General features: G+C 29.6%; 1 long non-coding RNA gene across 1 annotated transcript; it reads left to right on the top strand.

Moving 5' to 3' along the window:
• The first annotated feature begins 17,649 nt into the window (after nt 1-17,649).
• On the top strand, nt 17,650-19,718 carry LOC105650434 (uncharacterized). The gene is made up of 3 exons (XR_001047677.4): nt 17,650-18,184; nt 18,643-18,708; nt 19,530-19,718. It is a non-coding gene; the product is annotated as an uncharacterized LOC105650434 (long non-coding RNA).
• Nucleotides 19,719-20,116: the final 398 nt, after the last annotated feature.

The raw sequence follows: 20,116 nt of genomic DNA, 5'->3' as shown, positions 1-20,116 counted from the left end.
TTATTGAGTAAATCTTGAATTTCATTTTTACAATGCTCTATCAATTCAGGACTCATCTGAATTGGTCTAGCTTTAGTTTTAATAGTTTTTTCATCAAAATCTTTTTCATATGGTAAATCTACTATGTGTTGTTTACGATCCCAAAAAGCATGTGGATGATCAGCACATAGTTCTTTTTCCATAAATTCTTTTAATGTTGTGATTTTATCTTGTATTTCTTTATTCTCTAATTGTTGTTTAATTTTGTTTAAACACATATTATTTCTTGTATCTTTTAAATCTTCTTCTCTAGATTTAATTAAAGAATTGATCTCTAATATTTTAATTGAATGAGCTTTTAAGAGATTTAATTGCTTCTTCTTAGGTTTTTCAGTGAATTCTAACTTAACTGTACTATTTTTTATTTTAAATTTAATACAATCCTCTTTAACTGAATATGGTGTTATTAGGTTTATAAAAGGGGTTCCTAAAATAACCATATAATTTATTTGAGGTGATAACAAAAATACTGTGTTTATTTCTAAGCCTTGATTTACTATTTGTGCATCTGTTTTACCTATAATTTCTAATTTAGATTTATTTGCAGTACTTAGTTTTTCATTAGTTTTTGACCAATATCTTTTAGGGATTAAATCTGATTTTATACAATTTAAATCTGCACCTGTATCAAACAGTGCAATTGCATCTATCACAAAATCATTTACCTGAATGTTTATTTTTACCAAATATTTTCTTGAAGTTATTTATTGTAATAAGTTTAGAAAATTACTATCTACATCTTCATCTAATTGATTTATTTCATCTTTATCTGGTTCTGCTTCATCAGAAGAAGAACTAGAAATAAGTTGAGATTCTAATACCTTTATTAGTTTATCATGAAGTTGAAATTGTCGTTTTAATTCACTAACTTCCTTCTTTAGATTTCTAACTTCATTTTTTAAATTACTAGTGCAATTTTCTGCTTCTACTTTTTTATGCTTATTTTTATTTAATATAGTTGTGAGATCATAAGTATTATGTTGAATTTTAGGAGTTATATCCTCTTTTACTATCTGGGTTTCGTCAAAACTTTTAATGAGTTTTTGAAGGAGTTTAGCTTTAGTGTCTTGGTCATCTATAGAATTTACTACTTCCAAAAGCGTACTCTGATCTTTAGTTAACATATTTATAGAATAATCAGATGAACTAGTTGTTGTACCTAATTCATCAATTTGATTTTCACTTTCTATAACCTCAGATTCTGAAGAATCAGAATCAATATATAATTCGTGGATTTTATTTAACACTTCTTCATCTAAATGCAATTCATTTAACTTTTTATTAAATTTACAAAATTTTGAAGTATGTCCCTTTTTACCACAATTATAACAAGTTAAATCTTTATAAGAGGTTTTATTTGAATTTTTAGCTTGTTGCTTTCTTTCAGACTTCCTATGGGGTTTATATTTCTCTTTAGAATAAAATTTATCTTGACTAGGTGTAGACCTGAATTGTCTTTTATAATATTTATTTTTATACTGTTTTTTAGATTTATGTGTTCGAGAGCATTGCCCATCACATTTCTGTGGAGATTTTAAAGTATAATCAAATTGTTTACAAAATGATCCTAATTCTTTTTTAGTTTTCTGCATTTCATATTTTATTGTTCGTTGAAGTTTTAAATCATGACAAATTTGTAAACGTTCTTTTTGAATTATACTAATTAATTGACCATAAGTTAATTTACTGTATGGTATAGGTTGACCATATTGTTGTTTAATAGTGTTCCTAACTTTTTCTCCTAAGAAATAAGGTAGTCCAGCCAAAAATTTTTCTTTCCAAAAGCTTTGATTAGAGTCTTCCCTTAACATTAACCTAGTGAGAAAAGTAGTTTTATATTCTTGAAAATTACCTAAGTGTTTACATTTTAAATTACTAAGTAATTCTGCATTTTTATCTTTTAAATGAGATGGATCTCCAATAAAATGAAGTGAAATAGTGAGAATTAAAGATGACACAGCATCCTGAATTACTTCACCATTTTCATCATATATAGGTTCACCTTCATCATTGACTTGAATTGAATTTAAAATTTCTAGTTGTTGTTGTTCAGTGATATGATAGTCCCACCAACCTTTAAGTTGTCCAGTAAATCCAGCAATAAGGATTTCTGCTATAGCTTTATCAGAAATAATGGACTGCGTTTTATAAGCATTTGCAGCCATAGTCATTTGTTGCAAAATACTTAATATATTATATTCACTTAAACCATCTATGTTCCATTCGTAAATTGTTGAAGCATTATATTTAAATTGAGATATAGTGTTAGGTTTATCAATAATGCCTAAGTCTGGTGCCCTATTTACTATTTCTCGATGATGATTTATAGGATTTAATTCAAATTGTTTAGCATCTTCTGAGTCAGGTTTGCTGTCATCAGAGTTGGTGTTTTCTTCTATAATGTTTATATTTCTAGAGGCTTCAGTAGTGTTAGGAGCTATAGGTTGATTAGTTGCGGACTGAACCTCAAGTTTACTCAATTGATCTTTTAATTTATTTACAAATTCTTGTTTACTTGATTGAGAAATTTGATAAGGTTTAAACATGTGAGTTCTTACAGTTTCTTTTCCTTTTATGGTTTCTGACACTAAAGGTTTATCTTCTAACATATGTTCTATTCATTTTAATTGTGAGTTTAAACAAATTAAACTTGCATTGCTAAAATTATTTTGTTCAATTATCTTACTATTGGTATCATTATCTCGAGCGACTTTATATGGTGCACAAATAATTTCATGATCTTGATGTTTTAATTTACTAATTGTTTTAGGAGGAAAATCACTTTTTATTGTTTGTTCATTTACTATCTATTCTGGTCTTTTATCTCTAATAGTTATTGGGTTGACACTTTTATCAAAAGTATTTTCCTTAATTAAATTATACTAATCAAAGAAATTAATTTTAGTTTGATTATTTATTTTATATTCTAAATATTCATATTTTAATTCTTCAAAAGGATAAAGTTTTAATATCTTTTTCATTTTAAGTAAATTTTTAGTTTTAGATATTTCTTTCATTAAACTTTTCTCAATATCTATTTTACTAAGAACATTTAATTCTCTGTTTATATCACTAACATTTTCAGTGATAGCTGAAGCTGTTGGTGATTCAGGTGTATTAACTAAGGTTGACTGTTGATTTACATAATTATCTACAGGGTTATAAACTGCCTGTGGTATAGAATTACTATAATCAACACTTTTCATTTTTAAATTTGGAATATTAGAAGTAGAAAATCTTGGTTTTACTAATGTTTGAATTATTGGTTTAGGATCAGTCTCTTTATATTTAGCATAAATAACAGAAGGTATAGATGGAGTAGGTTTATCATTTTCATCTGTAGTTACAGAGGAAGATGACCCTGTATACCTCATACTTTGACTTCTATTAAATTTTAATGTAACCTTACCATCTTCAAATTGTTTTATTTTTTGTAAATTGATATTTGGTTTTACTTTATCAATAACTGGAGGAGGTACAACTCCCTCTAAAATCCATTCATCTGGAAGTGTTATATCCTTCCATTGGATGGTTTTAGGAATTACTGTGTTTGTTTTAGTCAAATCTGTTTGAAGAAATCTTGTTTCACCAATTTTAGGTTGTAATTTATATTTAGTACCAAAAGTTGAGTTCATTGCCTTATAATGAATTTTATAAATTAAAGCTATAGGAATTGATCCTTGCTTCATTTTATAATTATGAGTTTTAATTTCCAAAACTATACTTTCCAAAATATTTAAATCATTTAACGAGACAGTCATATCAGGATAAACCTCAAAAGAGATTGGTCCTTCACTTAAGCTTGTCTCTACAGATCCTAGCAAAGAATCTTGAAAGTTTAAAAATCTAGCATCTCTTACTACTGCCAGAATACTAGTATTTAATCCTTCTCTGGTTAAAGGTTTTATTCCTACTTGAATTAATCCTATATGAATATATTTATATTTTTTACTTTTATGATGTTGCAAAGTTTTAGAAGACAAAAGAGTTATCCTTTCAAAAGGTTTACTTAATTGAAAATCTCTTTCTTCGATTTTAATTACATAATCTGTTTTAAATAAATTAAATTTAGAAACTTTATAAATTTGTTCTTTATCAACTTTAGGAATTTCCCATTCATCAATTGCTTTACTAAAATCTTGCAAAATTAATTCATTTCTATTTATGACTCTTTTAATTTCTGAATTATCGGAGTCTTCAGATTTATTACTACTAGCCGATCTACATAAGAAAGGATCCATTTTATTATATACAATAAAATTTTTTGACTACCTAGTTATACCCTTCCTGGTTATACCCGTTAGATGCCACTCACATGGGACTTACTCATGGGTTCAGTAGGCGTGGGTTCAGTAGGCAAAGCCAAAACCTTTTATTCTATATCATAAAATGAAGACTTTATATGTATCTCTACCACGTAGCAATTAAATCTATAGGCTCTGATACCAACAAAAAGCGGAATTAAAAACTAAAAGACCAACAAACACTCATAAAAGACTAAAACTAAAGACTTAGACTAAGACTAAAACTAAAGTAGACTAAAGACTCAACAAAGACAACAAAACAAAAACTAACATGTATCTGACTTTATGACAAATGATTTAAATATTTTGAAAAGTATAGTTTTGGAAATTAAAACTCATAATTATAAAATGAAGCAAGGATCAATTCCTATAGCTTTAATTTATAAAATTCATTATAAGGCAATGAACTCAGCTTTTGGTACTAAATATAAATTACAACCTAAAATTGGTGAAACAAGATTTCTTCTAACAGATTTGACTAAAACAAACACAGTAATTCCTAAAACCATCCAATGGAAGGATATAACACTTCCAGATGAATGGATTTTAGAGGGGGTTGTACCTCCTCCAGTTATTGATAAAGTAAAACCAAATATCAATTTACAAAAAATAGAACAATTTGAAGATGGTAAAGAACAAATTTATAAAGTTTCTAAATTTAATTTATTTAAAACAGATTATGTAATTAAAACCGAAGAAAGAGATTTTCAATTAAGTAAACCTTTTGAAAGGATAACTCTTTTGTCTTCTAAAACTTTGCAACATCATAAAAGTAAAAAATATAAATATATTCATATAGGATTAATTCAAGTAGGAATAAAACCTTTAACCAGAGAAGGATTAAATACTAGTATTCTGGCAGTAGTAAGAGATGCTAGATTTTTAAACTTTCAAGATTCTTTGCTAGGATCTGTAGAGACAAGCTTAAGTGAAGGACCAATCTCTTTTGAGGTTTATCCTGATATGACTGTCTCGTTAAATGATTTAAATATTTTGGAAAGTATAGTTTTGGAAATTAAAACTCATAATTATAAAATGAAGCAAGGATCAATTCCTATAGCTTTAATTTATAAAATTCATTATAAGGCAATGAACTCAGCTTTTGGTACTAAATATAAATTACAATCTAAAATTGGTGAAACAAGATTTCTTCAAACAGATTTGACTAAAACAAACACAGTAATTCCTAAAACCATCCAATGGAAGGATATAACACTTCTAGATGAATGGATTTTAGAGGGGGTTGTACCTCCTCCAGTTATTGATAAAGTAAAACCAAATATCAATTTACAAAAAATAGAACAATTTGAAGATGGTAAGGTTACATTAAAATTTAATAGAAGTCAAAGTATGAGGTATACAGGGTCATCTTCCTCTGTAACTACAGATGAAAATGATAAACCTACTCCATCTATACCTTCTGTTATTTATGCTAAATATAAAGAGACTGAGCCTAAACCAATAATTCAAACATTAGTAAAACCAAGATTTTCTACTTCTGATATTCCAAATTTAAAAATGAAAGGTGTTGATTATAGTAATTCTATACCACAGGCAGTTTATAACCCTGTAGATAATTATGTAAATCAACAGTCAACTTTAGTTAATACACCTGAATCACCAACAGCTTCAGCTATCACTGAAAATGTTAGTGATATAAATAGAGAATTAAATGTTCTTAGTAAAATAGATATTGAGAAAAGTTTAATAAAAGAAATATCTAAAACTAAAAATTTACTTAAACTGAAAAAGATATTAAAACTTTATCCTTTTGAAGAATTAAAATATGAATATTTAGAATATAAAATAAATAATCAAACTAAAATTAATTTCTTTGATTGGTATAATTTAATTAAGGAAAATACTTTTGATAAAAGTGTCAACCCAATAACTATTAGAGATAAAAGACCAGAATGGATAGTAAATGAACAAACAATAAAAAGTGATTTTCCTCCTAAAACAATTAGTAAATTAAAACATCAAGATCAAGAAATTATTTGTGCACCATATAAAGTCGCTCGAGATAATGATACCAATAGTAAGATAATTGAACAAAATAATTTTAGCAATGCAAGTTTAATTTGTTTAAACTCACAATTAAAACGAATAGAACATATGTTAGAAGATAAACCTTTAGTGTCAGAAACCATAAAAGGAAAAGAAACTGTAAAAACTCACATGTTTAAACCTTATCAAATTTCTCAATCAAGTAAACAAGAATTTGTAAATAAATTAAAAGATCAATTGAGTAAACTTGAGGTTCAGTCCGCAACTAATCAACCTATAGCTCCTAACACTACTGAAGCCTCTAGAAATATAAACATTATAGAAGAAAACACCAACTCTGATGACAGCAAACCTGACTCAGAAGATGCTAAACAATTTGAATTAAATCCTATAAATCATCATCGAGAAATAGTAAATAGGGCACCAGACTTAGGCATTATTGATAAACCTAACACTATATCTCAATTTAAATATAATGCTTCAACAATTTATGAATGGAACATAGATGGTTTAAGTGAATATAATATATTAAGTATTTTGCAACAAATGACTATGGCTGCAAATGCTTATAAAACGCAGTCCATTATTTCTGATAAAGCTATAGCAGAAATCCTTATTGCTGGATTTACTGGACAACTTAAAGGTTGGTGGGACTATCATATCACTGAACAACAACAACTAGAAATTTTAAATTCAATTCAAGTCAATGATGAAGGTGAACCTATATATGATGAAAATGGTGAAGTAATTCAGGATGCTGTGTCATCTTTAATTCTCACTATTTCACTTCATTTTATTGGAGATCCATCTCATTTAAAAGATAAAAATGCAGAATTACTTAGTAATTTAAAATGTAAACACTTAGGTAATTTTCAAGAATATAAAACTACTTTTCTCACTAGGTTAATGTTAAGGGAAGACTCTAATCAAAGCTTTTGGAAAGAAAAGTTTTTGGCTGGACTACCTTATTTCTTAGGAGAAAAAGTTAGGAACACTATTAAACAACAATATGGTCAACCTATACCATACAGTAAATTAACTTATGGTCAATTAATTAGTATAATTCAAAAAGAACGTTTACAAATTTGTCATGATTTAAAACTTCAACGAACAATAAAATATGAAATGCAGAAAACTAAAAAAGAATTAGGATCATTTTGTAAACAATTTGATTATACTTTAAAATCTCCACAGAAATGTGATGGGCAATGCTCTCGAACACATAAATCTAAAAAACAGTATAAAAATAAATATTATAAAAGACAATTCAGGTCTACACCTAGTCAAGATAAATTTTATTCTAAAGAGAAATATAAACCCCATAGGAAGTCTAAAAGAAAGCAACAAGCTAAAAATTCAAATAAAACCTCTTATAAAGATTTAACTTGTTATAATTGTGGTAAAAAGGGACATACTTCAAAATTTTTTAAATTTAATAAAAATTTAAATGAATTACATTTAGATGAAGAAGTGTTAAATAAAATCCACGAATTATATCTTGATTCTGATTTTTCAGAATCTGAGGTTATAGAAAGTGAAAATCAAATTGATGAATTAGGTACAACAACTAGTTCATCTGATTATTCTATAAATATGTTAACTAAAGATCAGAGTACGCTTTTGGAAGTAGTAAATTCTATAGATGACCAAGACACTAAAGCTAAACTCCTTCAAAAACTCATTAAAAGTTTTGACGAAACCCAGATAGTAAAAGAGGATATAACTCCTAAAATTCAACATAATACTTATGATCTCACAACTATATTAAATAAAAATAAGCATAAAAAAGTAGAAGCAGAAAATTGCACTAGTAATTTAAAAAATGAAGTTAGAAATCTAAAGAAGGAAGTTAGTGAATTAAAACGACAATTTCAACTTTATGATAAACTAATAAAGGTATTAGAATCTCAACTTATTTCTAGTTCTTCTTCTGATGAAGCAGAACCAGATAAAGATGAAATAAATTAATTAGATGAAGATGTAGATAGTAATTTTCTAAACTTATTACAAGAAATAACTTCAAGAAAATATTTGGTAAAAATAAACATTCAGGTAAATGATTTTGTGATAGATGCAATTGCACTGTTTGATACAGGTGCAGATTTAAATTGTATAAAATCAGATTTAATCCCTAAAAGATATTGGTCAAAAACTAATGAAAAACTAAGTACTGCAAATAAATCTAAATTAGAAATTATAGGTAAAACAGATGCACAAATAGTAAATCAAGGCTTAGAAATAAACACAGTATTTTTGTTATCACCTCAAATAAATTATATGGTTATATTAGGAACCCCTTTTATAAACTTAATAACACCATATTCAGTTAAAGAGGATTGTATTAAATTTAAAATAAGAAATAGTACAGTTAAGTTAGAATTCACTGAAAAACCTAAGAAGAAGCAATTAAATCTCTTAAAAGCTCATTCAATTAAAATATTAGAGATCAATTCTTTAATTAAATCTAGAGAAGAAGACTTAAAAGATACAAGAAATAAAATGTGTTTAAACAAAATTAAACAACAATTAGAAACTAAAGAAATACAAGATAAAATCACAACATTAAAAGAATCTATGGAAAAGGAATTATGTGCTGATCATCCACATGCTTTTTGGGATCATAAACAACACATAGTAGATTTACCATATGAAAAAGATTTTGATGAAAAAACTATTAAAACTAAAGCTAGACCAATTCAGATGAGTCCTGAATTGATAGAGCATTGTAAAAATGAAATTCAGGATTTACTCAATAAAAAATTAATATCTAAATCTAGAAGCCCATGGTCTTGTGCAGCTTTTTACGTAAATAAAAATGCTGAAATAGAACGTGGTGTTCCCAGATTAGTAATAAATTATAAACCATTAAATACGGCTTTAAAATGGATTAGACATCCAATTCCTAATAAAAAAGATCTTTTAAAGAAATTATATAATGCAAATATTTTTAATAAATTTGATATGAAATCTGGATATTGGCAGATTCAAATTAATCCTAAGGATAGATATAAAACTGCATTTACAGTTCCATTTGGTCAATATGAATGGAATGTAATGCCTTTTGGACTAAAAAATGCTCCTTCTGAATTTCAGAGGATTATGAATGATATTTTTAATCCTTATTATGAATGATATTTTTAATCCTTATTCTAAATTTTGTATTGTATATATTGATGATGTACTTATTTTTAGTACAACTCTTCATGAACATTTCACACACTTAAAAACATTTTGTATGGTAATTCGGCAAAATGGTTTGGCCTTAAGTAAAACTAAAATGGACTTGTTTAAAACTAAAATCAGATTTTTGGGTCATTATATTGAGCAAGGTAAAATTCAACCCATAGAAAGAAATTTGGTATTTCGAGAAAAATTTCCAGATGAAATTACTAATAAACTCCAATTACAAAGGTTTCTTGGTTGCTTAAATTATGTCATTGATTTTTATCCGAATTTAAATTGTATGCTAAAATTATTGCATGATCGATTACGAAAAAATGCTAGTCCTTGGACGGATAAGCATACTCAAATAGTTCAAAAGATAAAATCTTTAGTAAAAGAAATACCTTATTTATATATTCCTAATCCTATAGCATTTAAAATAGTTGAAACTGATGCTTCGGATATAGGATATGGTGGTATTTTAAAGCAACAACTTAATGGTAAAGAGCGTATAATCCAATACACTTCAGGTCATTGGACTCCCGCTCAACTTAACTACTCCACTATTAAAAAAGAAATTTTGAGTATAGTAATATGTATAAATAAATTTCAGTCTGATTTATTAAACCAAAAATTTTTATTACGTATTGATTGTCAATCTGCTAAAGATGTTTTACAAAAAGATGTTCAAAATCTTGCCTCTAAACAAATTTTTGCACGATGGCAAGCATTATTAAGTATTTTTTATTTTGATATTGAATTTATTCCTGGTAATAAAAATAATATTCCAGACTTTCTTACTCGCGAATTCTTACAGAACAATGGGCAAGAAAAAGGATAAGGGAAAAGCCATTAAAGAAGAATCAGACTCACCCACTAAAGCTCTTTCTGAGCATTCTGAAGACCTCACTAAAACCCCAGCCTTAAACACTAAAACCTCTAAAGATCTTCAAAAATGGATTGAACAACTTAGTCAATCTCCTGAAGTTTTAAAGGCGTTGCAAGGAATAGCATCTTCTTCCACAGAGGATGCAGGTATGTCTTCTAAACTTAAAACGATTGTACCCGTTCATGGTACGGCTAGTCTGTCTCAAACGGTAGATAGTAAAGACTTATCAAATCCGTTAATGGCTGTGGATTTGCCAAAAATCCAGTATACTCCTCAAAGTATACATAAATGGTTTGTTAAAAATATTTTTGATTATGAAATTGAGATCGAGGATGGGTATAATAATATTAATCCTTGGTCAATTTTAAAACACTATTACCCTGAGGATTGCTATTTTACTCCAAATGATCTTTCAAAACCTCAGGAATATTATCATAATATCTTACTTGATACTGACTCTGTAAAAATTAAACATAATTTTGATCCTAAAAATAAATCTATTATTTTGTATTCTTCCATAAAAATCCAAAGAGTTATTCATCCTAAAGATTGGCCTGCTCCATCCCTTTATACTCCAGTAAAATTCAAAGTTTTATATAAGCATGTGCATAGTACTACTTATAATTATTTTGATTATAAAGAAGCATGGGAAAAAATTTTCTATATTCAAAATCCCACTGCTACTCATTCGTGGTTAATTTATTTTGATCAGTCTTTTCGTACTGATTTAAAGATTCCAAACTGGTTCAAAAAATGGTGGCAAACAAGGGGTTTATCCAATGATATTCTCCCTCCGCCTATCATCTCTTTATATCAGTACTTTAAAGCCCATTATAAACCTAGACCTGAAGAAGCCCATATTCCATCTTTAATGTACTATTGTATGGCCTTCTTTACGCCCTGGGTATATCAATGGTATTTGGACACTCAGTATGCAGTAGGAACTCAAATTCCTATGTTGATAAAACGACACAAGATTAAATGGTGGGGCTCTTTCAAGAACTCTACTACTGAACTTAAAATTCATCAATGGATTCGAAATAAACTTTCTCAAACACCTGCATTAACCTATGCCAATACACTTGCTTTAACGGATCAACCCATGTTTGGAATTCAAAAGGCACAGTGTCAAGCCAGGTTAGCAGCGGCTAAAACACCTGATGAGTATAAAAGAATTTGCCAGGAAATGTTCCAGCAGCTTTCCACAGGTTCAGATTCTCCAGTAAAACCCTCATCAAGTAAACCGCCAGCAGTTTCTTCAGATAAATTGTCATCCAAACCCAGTCTTAAAGGCAACGCCAAATGGGCAGACATGGCATCCTCTTCTTCATCCTCTTCGTCAACATCATCATCTTCCCTTGTTTCAAGTAAAGATAGTAATGATGATATTCTTCAATCAATAATAGTAAAAAGTAAAGCTGACAAAAAAGAAAAAGAAAAAGCAAAGTTAAAACAAAAAAGCAAAGTAAAAAGAAAAGTAAAGAAAAAGAAGGACACTTTGTCCTCATCTGACTAAATGGCAGAAGGAACCATATTCCTTCACATGCTTCTACAGTAAAAGGCAAGCTCCAATGGCCGACCAAGCACTATTCCTCTACAGTAAAAAGTCGTGACAGACAGAGTAACGTGTATCAACAGTAAACAAGAACGATTCTTTCTATATAAAGGGAGCCTCTCCCCTTGTGAAGGCATAAGTTTAGATAAGTTTAGTTTTAGTTATTACCCATAATACCTCTCTCCTTCTGTGCTCCTAGTTCAAGTTGTAAGAGTTCAAGATTGGAGAAAGTCTAAAGTAAAATTGTTGTAAGTTTTAAATCTTGTATTTATATTTTGTAAGTAAATAAAGTTTGTATTTTATCTTAAACTGCTACGAATATAAGTCCGTGTTTACGACACCTTTCTCTTCTCCCTCCACACTCTGACTTAATTCTGGGGATCCCAGGTTAAACAGGAACCCTAAACCCTTGTGTTAAATTGTTGATTAAATTTGTTATAAGTATGCTCTGTGGATGCAGCTTAGTCTGATCTTCCACATCAGAAATATTGTGTAAACTGTATGTTGATTCTGAAGTAAAATTATATTTAATGAATTATATAAGTATTCATATAAACCCAATTAATCATAGTATTTTAGTTTTAAACAAGTCCATTTTAGTTTTACTTAAGGCCAAACCATTTTGCCGAATTACCATACAAAATGTTTTTAAGTGTGTGAAATGTTCATGAAGAGTTGTACTAAAAATAAGTACATCATCAATATATACAATACAAAATTTAGAATAAGGATTAAAAATATCATTCATAATCCTCTGAAATTCAGAAGGAGCATTTTTTAGGCCAAAAGGCATTACATTCCATTCATATTGACCAAATGGAACTGTAAATGCAGTTTTATATCTATCCTTAGAATCAATTTGAATCTGCCAATATCCAGATTTCATATCAAATTTACTGAAAATATTTGCTTTATATAAATTTTTTAGAAGATCTTTTTTATTAGGAATTGGATATCTAATCCATTTTAAAGCCGTATTTAATGGTTTATAATTTATTACTAATCTGGGAACACCACGTTCTATTTCAGCATTTTTATTTACGTAAAAAGCTGCACAAGACCATGGGCTTCTAGATTTAGATATTAATTTTTTATTGAGTAAATCTTGAATTTTATTTTTACAATGCTCTATCAATTCAGGACTCATCTGAATTGGTCTAGCTTTAGTTTTAATAGTTTTTTCATCAAAATCTTTTTCATATGGTAAATCTACTATTTGTTGTTTACGATCCCAAAAAGCATGTGGATGATCAGCACATAGTTCTTTTTCCATAAATTCTTTTAATGTTGTGATTTTATCTTGTATTTCTTTAGTCTCTAATTGTTGTTTAATTTTGTTTAAATACATATTATTTCTTGTATCTTTTAAATCTTCTTCTCTAGATTTAATTAAAGAATTGATTTCTAATATTTTAATTGAATGAGCTTTTAAGAGATTCAATATATATATATATATGCAAAGAGTTTACTTACTTCTCTACCATAACAAAAGTGTTGAGATGACAATAAAAATAATTTTCAAAGTGCTAAATTGACAATTTATAAAAACCAACTAAAAATAAAATAAAGACCATTTAAAAAATAGTTTTCATAAATAAAAATAATATATAGTGCTAGTTGAAGGGACGGAGCTTGGTCATTAGACCTGAACTACTGCAAAGATAAACATTGTTTCTTTAAACATATCTCTCTAAGATACGTTGATTTGACATGATTTCTCTTAATATATCATTACGAAGAAACCATTGTTTCTTCTCTCATATTTCTCTTAATGAAAAAAAATCACATTCCAAGTAACTTCTCTCATTCTCTCTCTACCTGTAAGTAAGTCTTCTTCTTCTTTCTTTGCATGTAACTTCTCTCTCTCTCTCTCTCTCTCTCTTGCTCTCTCGTCTCTCTACCTGCAAGTAAGTCTTCTTCTTCTTTCCTATTCTACAAGTTCTTTCTCTTCTCCTTCCTCTCTTCTCTACTTTGTTATTATGCTTGAGTATTTGTTTTTTTTCTCTCTTCTTTATTATTAATATCATTTATTAACTCTTTTCTTTTCCACGGTTCATCATGATTAACTAGAGTGCTCTATATTGCATAACCGCTTTCTGTTAGGTTTTATTTTTTGGGTTTCTAGTTGTCATGCACTTGCCGGATTTAGAGGAGAATGAGAGCTATGTTACACCTCTCCCAGTTAAGAAGCAGACCCTTCTAGTTGTTCGTCCAAAACCTCATCAGTACCCCAAGCTGGAAAGATTTTGTTTGGATGAGAATCTTAAGGTTATGGTTGTACAAAGTTAGAATTTGTAAGGTGGGGGAGGAATGGAGCAAAAATATCCTAATTTTATTTTTGTTTTAAGGGAAAAATTACAAAAAAACACACTCTATATCTTTGATTGTGTTTTCATAATTTTTTTTTATTTTGTATGAATCTCTTTCACTCAAAATGAATGGAGAAATTTATGACTTTTGCATGAATTTATTAATTTATTAAGTTTAATTCTGTCTAAGTGTTACGGTAGTATATTAAGCTTCGTAATAGAGTTTAATTAAAGCTTCCTTGTGTATTTTAGTTAGAGGAAGTAAGAAATTGGTAGAGAGACTGAGTGGAAGCCAGAGTTAGTTGGAAGAAGGCTTGATTCCAAGTAATTGCACTAATCTAACCTTTTATGTCATTTATTTTAAAATGGAAAATTTCACATGTTTAATGATTTCACCAAATTCTCAATCATGTAAATGAATTTTTGGAATTAAAGAAATGGACTTTTAATGAAGAAAATAAAAAGATTTGACATACAACTAAGCTCATAAGAATAGCTTGGAATAGATACACTATTCTATCTTTCATGTTATTTCCTTTAGATGATATGCTTTACATGCTTTATAGTTTTGCTTGAAACTAATGATTGTTCTTAAAACCAAATTTTGTAAAAGAGTTATATTTTAAAGAAGTGAACTTTGAATTAATAAAATTATGGAATTTTGCTAAAGAAAAATCTTAAATTGTTTGATTTTGAGTGTTTGGATTTGAAAAGGAGGATGATGGCCATTTTAATATTTTGAAGTATAAGGGGTAGCATGAAAATAGAAGCGTATGAGAAAAAGTTGTGTTACTCTATGATTTAAAAGAACTTATTGCTTTTAAATGTTTAAAAGTCTCATGGTATGCATTATGGTTATTACTCAATTTCTCCTTCATTCGTTGGAGGAAGAAATCATGAAATGATGAACATTTGTGATTGAATGATTGATATGGCTCACTCATTGAGAGGTAAAGATGAATATGGACTCCCTCCTAAAGAGGTAGAGATGGATTATGGACTCCCTTCTTGAGAGGTAGAGATGGATTACATACTCCCTCTCCTAATGAACTTCATTCATAGGTTGAGGTTGAAATAGCAATACTTAATGTGCACATTTATTATCAATGGCCCTTTGGTAATAGAATGCATAAACCATGAGACTAATGAAAGGGGTTGTGCAATATAATTGCTTTTATTCATTTTGAATGATATAAGCTTTTGTAAGGAACATGTACCATCCCTTCTCGGTCCACCCGTTAACCCGAATGAACCGAGCCGAGACGCTACAATCTGGTTGAACTTATGTCCCGTCATGCTGATATCATCCTGTATGCTAAATATGAATACAAAACACTCCCAATTAAACTCCAAACTTCCGATATCTCCAACTAATCATCAGAACACACTAACACTTTATATATCTTTTCATAATTGTATAAATCCTCAATAGCATTTAATATCCAGCAATTAAGTGCATTCATGATCTATATCAAGTCTTCATGAACTAATCACACCAACTATTGTAAAATATTTCATATTCAATCATTTCATAAGTATTATTCTTATCTCCAACTACTTACACTAAAATAATTACATGCTTCACTTATATTTCCAATCACATAAGCTCTAACAAATGTAATAATTATACATGTTGGCACCCAAAGCGGACAATATCACACTAGGGCTGGGCTGTTACAGAACACCCATGTTTGAAAAAGAACGTTTTGAAAGAGGTTTGAACTCCCTTTTCTTATTTGGTTTGAAAATCTTGTAATTTTCATTACCTTTTCATGTTATGTGATTTAAGAGAACAGCGAAAAAGCAAGCTTTAATTGAAATGTGCTGAAGTAAGTTCAACTCAGCCTTCTTTTATTTCCATTATTTTCTTTAATATAATTATTGCATAACTAAGTTTATACTTAAGGTTAGTGTTTTTAAGGTTAGTGTTTCTAATTAACGCAGGATTAGAGGATGGCTAGAAGAGGATGAGTTCTTTTGAAGTTGTAGCTAGAAGTTAGTTTCTAGCCTAGCATGGTTCATGTACCTTACAGTACTGTATAAGGTAAGTTCAAGAACAGTTGTAGTATTTAATTAAGCAGACAAATGTAATTAACCTTGTGCTTTTTATTTGTAAAGTGTAATTGTAAAATTCCATGTTAGGATATAAAAAATTGAAGTTCAACTTTTCTATCATAGAATGGTATGCAATTCCTTTCCAAAAAGGGCCATGGGACATGGTTCCACTACATGGATATTATGGTAAAACTATTTTTCAATTCTGTAGCTGCATAATATTTCATGATTTAAATTTAAACATTATCATGTACAATTAAAAAATTTTATGCTAATTAAAGTGAAACATGATTCTTAATATAAAAAGGCAGAGAAATTTATTCAAATTAAGATGATTATGTAATCATTTGATTATATTGAGGCACATGCAAAAAATGACGTTAGTTGCAAATATTTATTTTTGGTCAATTTTTGCCTCTGCTGATCAAAAATTCATATAACTAATACATTTTTTCATCCACAATATTAATATAGAACAAACTTAATATTAAAATTTTATCTCAAAATTAATTTTGTATAATTTTATTCCAAACATTAACTCCACGATAGTGAACTAATTGAGAATTTAAAATTATAAGAGAACTTCAAGAGCTATTATGTTTAAAAGTAATAAATTAGAGACTATTTTGAAAGAGTTATTATTCAAGAGTCATTATGTTTCAAAGTCATAAATTAGAGATTAATTTTAAAGAGTTATTATGTGAAAATCTGTAAAAACCATAAATTAGAGAGAGAGTGAGGGAGACACATTTTCTTTCCAAAGCCTTCAAATTTTCATAGCTAAGTTAAAATCAAATGCTTAAATTACAGAGAGTTTCATTATCCAAAAAAAGCGCCACGTCATCATCCATGATTCTCCTTTATTATATATATATATATATATATATATATATATATATATATATATATATAAGGGTTTATATTTGTTGTAGTGAATTAATGAGTTTAAACCTTGCAGATAAATAAGATATGTAAATAGAAGAGGAAATTAAACACAAATATGAAGATAGATTCACCAAAAAAAAAAATTAAGGTCACTAAATCTTGCAGAACTAGATAAATTATACCCATCAATATTACTTCGATTGTGAAATAACTTGAATTTTTATTTTTAAAAATTTTTCATTTAAATTTAATAAACGGACACTCTAGAAAATTTATTTAATTAGTTAAATGTAAATAAAAATTTTGTATAGTTGATAAACCGAACAAAACCGACTGAAAAATCAAAAATCACACAAAAACCCATGAATTGAACCGGAGTCAAACTGAACCAGCCCAAACCCACCCAGGCATCTTCTAGAAACACTCTCCCTCTATATCCAGCGCATGCCTCACCCCTCCCCTCCCCTCCCCCGTTCAGCCATTTTTTCTGGTCACCGGCGACCACCAGCGCCATATATCCCTGCCGCCGCCGTCCCTCTCTTTTTCTTCTTCCTTTCTTTCTTCCCTTCCCTGCGTTTGCGTTTCTGGCGTGAGTTGGAGCAGCAGAGAGTCGCGATCCACAGATCGAGCGACTCCTCGTCGCGCCGGCGAGCCTGCGTCACGCCACCACGCCATCGCGTCGCCGCCAGCAGCTTCTCTCCGTCCTCGGTCAGATCGCGCCGCGTTACACTCAGCCCTCCCCTGTCTTCGAGCGAACGAACGCAGCACGATCTCCAGCTCGTCACGCCGCCAACAGCGTCCTGCAGCCGCGCCACAGCTCCGCCGTTGCTCCGGCAAGACTCCGGCCACCTGCTTGCAGTCCCGATGAGCGCAGCAATCTGTTTTGGTCTACTCAGTGCCACTGCTCTCACCTGCTCTTCGTTCCGGCGCGCGTAGCTTCCGTTTCCGGTCAAACAAATTCGGGCATTAATATATTTGGGTATAAATAAATTTTTATTAATTTTAAGAATTTAATTAATTTTAGTAATTGTGGTTAATTAATTTAAATTAATTTTTGAGTGTTGGTTTAATTAAAAATACTTTAATTAATTAAAGCTAATTTAAACTAGTATCAAATAAATTTATTGGGAAATTTTGATAATAATAAAATTAATGGAATTAAAGAAGAATTAAGAAGTTAACCTTAATGTTGAGGTTAAAGAGGATGAGAATAATTGACCTGATTGATTGCCCGATGGATGGGTTGTGTGTACTTGATAATTGATAAGTGGACAAGTCCAATTTTTAGGAGAAGTGTTGCCGAAATTTTAGTAGAAATTAGATTATTTATATAAATTAAATATGTAGATAATTTATTAGATAGATTCCTTGATTCGTATTTTAATAAATTCCTAGTCTGATATAATTTTTCCCCTGTATTATTATTCAATTCCTTAGATTGCTCGGATCCATCTATTGCTCTTCCCGGTCAGAATCAGAGTTAGAGCTTCATCTTCTGCCACGGTGAGTAATAATAAATAATGCATATCAGTATTGTATTTGCATAGCATTTGTATCTTTTATATATATATATATATATATATATATATATATATATATATATATATATATATATATATATATATATATATATATATATAACTTTAATATTCATTTTTATATTTATTTTAATATCATCAGTATATTTTTATGCATATTTTATAAATATATTATGTTACTATTAATATATAACTATGGTTGCGCATTGAGATGAACTTGTGTATTATGTGAAGTGGATTGCTTGATTACTTGTGCTGTGAATTTATTATGCCTTGTTTGTATAGAATTGGGATAAAGTGGGCTATCATGGGATTGTGAGGGCAGTTTGCGATACCGTCGGCTATGTATGGGGAGAGCGGCGCCCTCGTGTGCACCTGATGATATGATATGGATAATATGGAAAATCACAGGGTGGCCTCCTATTGGTATGGAAGAGAAAAGAGAGAATGGAAAAACAATGAGAGGGCTGGTCAAGAGAGGATTAGACCAGTCGCTCATGTATGGGGATCGGCTCCCTAGTGCACACGTATGAGAAGGCGGGCCATGTGAGAGGACGGCTCATCGGGGGGTTTCGGTGGCGTCACTGACTAATTTCCACTTACTTGATTATTTGAAAGTAATATTACTTGTGAGTGCTAGTGTTGTGTCATATGATTGACTGGTTGTATGCTCATTTTAGAATATTAGAGTGCATTTTACGTAAATTTTTGTGATGTGTATTATTTATTATTATTCATTGAGTTGCAAAACTCACCCCCGCCCCCCTCTTTACCCAAACTTGTCAGGTAGTAGAAGGCAGTTGATCCGACTAAGCTCTGCAATCTTTCCTGCAAGGCTATGAAAGTAAATTTCTAAATTTTTTATTTAGTTAATTGGTGTTGTTAAATGTATAAACTACTCTACTTTCAAATTATTGTTGAACTCTGCAGCTGTAGGGATTAGCGTATTTTTAATTGGATGATTTAATTGTTTAATTCAGCGCATATGAACTGATAGCCCATATTATGAATGTGATGTATTACGATTAGGCCCTGATTAAATTTTATTCGAGATAATTGAGATAGGGCCAGGATTGTGATATTATTACATATATTCTAATTTACATGGGCTTATCGTTCCTAATAATTTGTGTGGCATGCATGAGTTGAATGCTTAGACTTACTACGGGCTTCGGGGGCCTTAAGCTTACGTGGGCTCTAGTGCTGGTCTGGCTTACAGAAACGGGTCGTGACAGATTACTAGTAATGATAGTTTCATTGATACTTTTACATATGACTTATAATTGAGTGTAGAAACATATTCGTGATGAACTCCAACAACAACTTGAATAAGAAAAGTACATGTCTTGCATAACAGTGTTATTAGGTGTAAC

The sequence above is a fragment of the Jatropha curcas genome, chromosome 7, assembly GCF_041381405.1.
Source record: "Jatropha curcas cultivar XTBG-Jc1 chromosome 7, XTBG_Jcur_1.0, whole genome shotgun sequence".
NCBI lineage: Eukaryota > Viridiplantae > Streptophyta > Magnoliopsida > Malpighiales > Euphorbiaceae > Jatropha > Jatropha curcas.
Note: the sequence above shows the minus strand (reverse complement) of the source record. Positions and strands in the feature narration are given on the sequence as shown.